Below are 6,000 nucleotides of genomic sequence, written 5' to 3' on the forward strand. Positions count from 1 at the left end.
TCTTTAGTGAAGCGCCTGTTCGTATCTTTTGCCCATTTTTTAATTGGGTTGTTTGTCTTTTTGTAGTTGAATTTTTGCAGTATCGTGTAGATTTTAGAGATCAGAAATGTAGATTTTAATGATCAGAAATGTCATAGCTAAAAACTTTTTCCCAGTCTGTAGATAATCTTTTTACTCTTTTGGTGAAGTCTTTGGATGAGCATAGGTGTTTTCAGATATTTGTTTTGTCGATATTTTCTTCAAGTGTGTCTTTTTTTTTTTTTTTTTTAGTAGTGCCTTTTGAAGATCAAAAGTGTTTAATATTGAGGAGGCCCAACTTTTTCTTTTATGGTTCATGCTTTTTGTATCCTAATTAAGAAATCTTTGCCTAACTTAGTGTCACTAAGATTTTCTCCTAGAATTTTTATACTTTCAATTTTTATATTTATGTTTTGATCCATTCTAAGTTCCTTTTTTTTTTCTTTTATTGTACTTTAGATGAAGGTTTACAGAGCAAACAAGGTTCTCATTAAACAATACACATGTTGGTTTGTGACATTGGTTGCAAACCCTGAGACATGTCAACACTCTCCCCTTCTCGACTTTGGGTTCCCCATTACCAGCTTTCCTGTCCCCTCCTGCCTTCTTTCCTTGCCCTTGGGCTGGTGTGCCCATTTAGTCTCATTTTGTTTTATGGGCCTGTCTAATCTTTGCCTGAAGGGTAGACATCAGGAGTGACTTCATTACTGAGCTAAAAAGGTTCTGGGGCCATACTCTTGGGGTTTCTCCAGTCTCTGTCAGGCCAGTAAGAGTGGTCTTTTTTTTTTTTGAGTTAGAATTTAGTTCTACAATTTCTCCAGCTCTGTCCAGGACCCTCTATTGTGATCCCTGTCAGAGCAGTTGGTGGTGGTAGCTGGGCACCATCTAGTTGTACTGGGCTCAGTCAGCTGGAGGCTGTGGTAGATGTGGTTCATTAGTCCTTTGGACTAATCTTTCCCTTGTGACTTTGGTTTTCTGTATTTTCCCTTGCTCCAGAAGGGATGAGACCAGTGGAGTATCTTAGATGTCTCACCAAAGTACAGGGTAGAACATTTTCTTTATAAATTGTTATGCCAATTAAGGTAGACGTTCCCCGAGACTATGGTCCCTACAGCCATCAGCCCAGTAATTTGGTCCCTCAGGGAGTTTGGATGTGTTTATGGAGCTCCCATGACCTTGCCTTCCTCAAGTTGTTCTGGCCTCCCTAGTGTTGTGTGCTGTCTTACCACTTATCTATTGTCTATTTAGTGTTTTTCCATCCCCACCCCTTCCTTCCCTGGTAACCATCAAAGATTGTTTCTTTTCGTGCGTAAACCTTTTCATGAGTTTTTGTAATAGTGGTCTCATACAATATTTGCCCTTTTGTGATTGACTTATTTTACTCAGCATAATGTCTTGCAGATTCATCCATGTTGTGAGATGCTTTGCAGAATCATCATCATTCTTTATCGTTGCATAGTACTCCATTCTGTGTATGTACCATAGTTTGTTTACCCATTCATCTGTTGATGGGCATCTAGGTTGTTTCCATCTTTTTGCTATTGTGAACAATGCTACAATGAACATGGGTGTGCATATGCCTTATTTCTCTAGGATATATTCCTAGGAGTGGGATTGCTGGATCATATGGTATTTCTATTTTTAGCTTTCTAAGAAAGCACCATACGGTTTTCCAAAATGGTTGTACCACTTGCATTCCCACCAGCAGCGCATAAGAGTTCCGATCTCCCTGTAGCCTTTCCAGCGTTTGTCATCTTCTGTTTTTTGATTCATGCTAGTAATGTCGGGGTGAAATGGTATCTCATTGTGGTTTTGATTTGCATTTCTCTAATGGCTACTGATTGCAAGCATTTCCTCATGTTTCTTTTAGCTGCTTCAATGTCTTCTTCGGTGAAGTGTCTGTTCATTTCCTTTGTCTATTTTTTTAGTTGGATTATTTGTCTTTTTGTTGTAGAGGTGTTGCATTTTCCTGTAGATTTTAGAGATTAGGCTTTTGTCTGATTTGTCATAGCCAAAATTTTTTTCCTAGTCTGTAGGTTCCCTTCTGGTGAAATCTTTTGATGAGCATAAGTATTTAATTTTTAGAAGAGCCCATTACCTAGCTTATTTTCTGGAGTTTGTGTGTTGTTAGTTATGGTTTGTACCCTGTTAATGCCGTGTATTAGGGCCTCTAGCATTGATCCTATTTTTTCTTCTATGATCTTTATAGCTTTTGGTTTTATATTTCGAATTAGTTTTTGTGTATCGTGTGATTTATTGGTCCTGTTTCATTTTTTTTTGCAGATGGACATCCAGTTTTGCCAGCACCATTTGTTAAAAAGACGATCTTTTCCAAATTTGATGGACTTTGGGCCCTTGTCAAAGATCAAATGACTGTAGGTGGATGGATTTACATCTGGGTTCTCAATTCTGTTCCTTTGGTCAATGTATCTGTCATTGTACCAGTATCAGGCTGTTTTGACTACCATAGCTGTATAGTAGGTTCTGAGGTCAGGCAGTGCGAGTCCTCCTACTTTATTCTTCTTTTTCAATAGTGCTTTACTTATCTGGGGCCTCTTCCCTTTCCATATAAAGTTAATGACTAGATTTTCCATCTATATAAAGAAAGCTGTTGGTATTTGGATAAGGATTGCATTGTATTTGTAGATTGCTTTGGGTAGAATTGTCATTTTCACAATGTTGAATCTACCTATCCATGAGCATGGTATGTTTTTCCATTTATGTAGATCTCTTTTGGTTTCTTGCAGTAGTGTTTTGTAGTTTTCTTTGTATAGGTCTTTTACATCCCTGGTTAGATTTATTCCTAAGTATTTTATATTTTTAGGGGCTATTATAAATGGTATTGTTTTCCTGATTTTTGTTGTTGTTCTCTTTATTGTTGTGCAGGACTGTAACTCATTTTTTATGTTTATCTTGTATCCTGCTACTCTGCTGAATCTTTCTATTAGTTCAAGTAGTTTTCTCATGGAGTCTTTTGGGTTTTCTGTGTATAGTATCGTATCATTTTTAGTGGCAGTTTTACTTCTTCCTTACCAATTGGAATGCCCTTTATTTCTTTTTCTTGCCTTGTTGCTCTACCTATGACTTCCAGAGCAATGTTAAATAGAAGTGGTGATAAAAGGCATCCTTGTCTTGTTCCTGTTCTCAAGGGGAATGCTGTCACCTCTCTTCGTTAAGAATAATGCTGGTTGTTGGTTTTGTTAAAAAAAAAAAAAAACTGTCACTGTTGAGTTGATTTCTACTCAAAGCAACCCTATATGACAGAGTAGAATTTCCCTATAAAGTAGATTTGAACTGCCAACCTTTTGGTTAGCAACCATAGCACTTGACCACTATGTCATCAGGGTTTTCTGGTTTTGTATAGATGACCTTTATTGTATTGAGGAATTTCTCTTCTATACCTATTTTATTGAAATTTTTATCAGGAATGGGTGTTGGACTTTGTCGAATGCCATTCCTGTGTGCATTGAGATAAGCATGTGATTCTTTTATTTTATTTATGTGGTAGATTACGTTGACTGATTTTCTAGTGTTGAGACTTCCTTGCATACCTGTTATGAATCCCACTTGGTGGTGGTGTATTATTGTTTTGATATGATACTGAATTCCATTGGGTAGAATTTTGTTTGGAATTTTTGCATCTGTGTTTATAGTATACTGTCACTATGAGTCGGAATCAACTCAATGGCAACGGGTTTGGTTTGGTGTTTATAAGAGATATTGGTCTTCAATTTTCTTTTTTTGTGGTGCCTTTTTTCTTTTTTCTTTTTTGCCTGGTTTTGGTATCAGGGTTATGCTGGCTTCACAGAATGAATTCAGAAGTATCGCTTCCTTTTCTATTCTCTGAAATATTTTGAGTAGTGCTGGTGTAAGCTTTTCTCTGAATGTTTGGTAGAATTCTCCAGTGTAGCCATCTGGGTCAGGTTTTTTTCTGTTGGGAGGTTTTTTTTTCTTTATTACCTTTTCAATCTCTTCTCTTCATATGGGTCTATTCAGATTTTGAACATCATTTTGTGTTAGTTTGGGTAGGTAGTGTATTTCTAGAAATTTTCCATTTCACCTAGGTTTTCAAATTTGTTGGCATATAGTTTCTCACAGTACTCTGTTATAAGCCTTTTTATTTCAGTTGGGTCTGTTGTAATGTCCCCCAATTCATTTCTTATTTGGGTCATTTGCATCCTCTTGTGTTTTTCTTTTGTCAATTTGGCCAGTGGTTTGTCGATTTTGTTGATCCTTTCAAAGAACCAACTTTTGGTTTTGTTGATTTTTTTTCTATTGTTTTTCTATTCTCTGTTTCATTTATTCCTGCTCTGATCTTTATTATTTCCTTTCTTCTGGTGGCTGTGGGCTTCTTTTGCTGTTCCTTTCTATTTGTTTGAGTTGTGTAGCTAATGTTTTGATTTTGTGCTTTTCTTCTTTTTTGATGTATGCACCTATTGCTATAAATTCACCTCTGAGCCCTGCCTTTGCTGTGTCCCAAAGGTTTTGGTATGATGTGTTTTCATTCACATGTGATTCCAGGAATTTTTTAATTACATCTTTGATTTCTTCTATTACCCAGTGGTTTTTTAAAAGCCACTGCCGTAGAGCACTTCAGACTCATAGCGACCCTATAGGACAGAGCAGAACTGCCCGATAGAGTTTCCAAAGGGCACCTGGTGGACCTTTTGGTTAGCAGACGTAATTCTTAACCACTATGCCACCAGGTTTTCCAGAGTGGTTTTTAGGCAGGGTGTTACACAGTTTCCATATATTTGATTTTTTTCCTTGCTCTTCCTGTTCTTTATTTCTTCTTTGATGGTGTTGTGATCAGAGAAGATACTTTGTATTGTCTCAGTGTTTTGGAGTTTGTTGAAGGTTGCTCTATGGCCTAAGAGGTGGTCTATTCTGGAGAACATTCCATGAGTGTTGGAAAAGAATGTGTACTTTGCAGCTGTTGGGTGGAGTGTTCTATATATGTCTGTGAGGTCAGATGGACTGATTGTGGCCTTTAGATCCTCTGTATCTTTGTTGAGTTTCTTTCTAGATGCTTTGTCCTATACCGAGAGTGGCATGTTGAAGTCTCCTGCTGTTATTGTGGAACTGTCCATTTCTTTTTTTAGTGCTTTTAGATTTTGTTTCATATATTTTGGAGCCCTGTTATTGGGTACATATATATTTATTATGGTTATGTCTTCGTGATGGACTGTTCCTTTAATCTTTATATGCTGCCCTTCTTTGCCTTTTATGGTGGATTTTATTTTAAAATCTGTTTTATCACAGATTAGTATTGCTGCTACTGCTCTTTTTTTGGTAGCTGTTTGCTTGATTTTTTTCCCCAACCTTTGATTTTTAATAAATTTATGTCTTTGTTTCTCAGGTGTGTCTCTTGTTAACAGCATATTGATGGGTCCTGTTTTTAATCCATTTTGTCACTCCCTGTCTCTGTATGGGTGCATTTAGGCCATTTATGTTCAGCGTAATTATTGATATGTCTGAGTTTACTGCTGTCATTTTTTTTTAATAACTTTTATTAAGCTTCAAGTGAACGTTTACAAATCCAATCAGTCTGTCACATATAAGTTTACATACATCTCACTCCCTACTCCCACTTGCTCTCCCCCTCTTGAGTCAGCCCTTTCAGTCTCTCCTTTCTTGACAATTTTGCCGGCTTCCCTCTCTCTCTATCCTCCCATCCCCCCTCCAGACAAGAGTTGCCAACACAATCTCAAGTGTCCACCTGATATAATTAGCTCACTCTTCATCAGCGTCTCTCTCCCACCCGCTGACCAGTCCCTTTCATTTCTGATGAGTTGTCTTCGGGGATGGTTCCTGTCCTGTGTCAACTGAAGGTCTGGGGAGCATGGCCGCCGGGATTCCTCCAGTCTCAGTCAGACCATTAAGTTTGGTCTTTTTATGAGAATTTGGGGTCTGTATCCCACTGATCTCCTGCTCCCTCAGGGGTCCTCTGCTGTGCTCCCTGTCAGGGCAGTCATCGATTGT

This window comes from Elephas maximus, chromosome 11 (assembly GCF_024166365.1).
Source record: "Elephas maximus indicus isolate mEleMax1 chromosome 11, mEleMax1 primary haplotype, whole genome shotgun sequence".
In the NCBI taxonomy this organism is placed as follows: Eukaryota; Metazoa; Chordata; class Mammalia; order Proboscidea; family Elephantidae; genus Elephas; species Elephas maximus.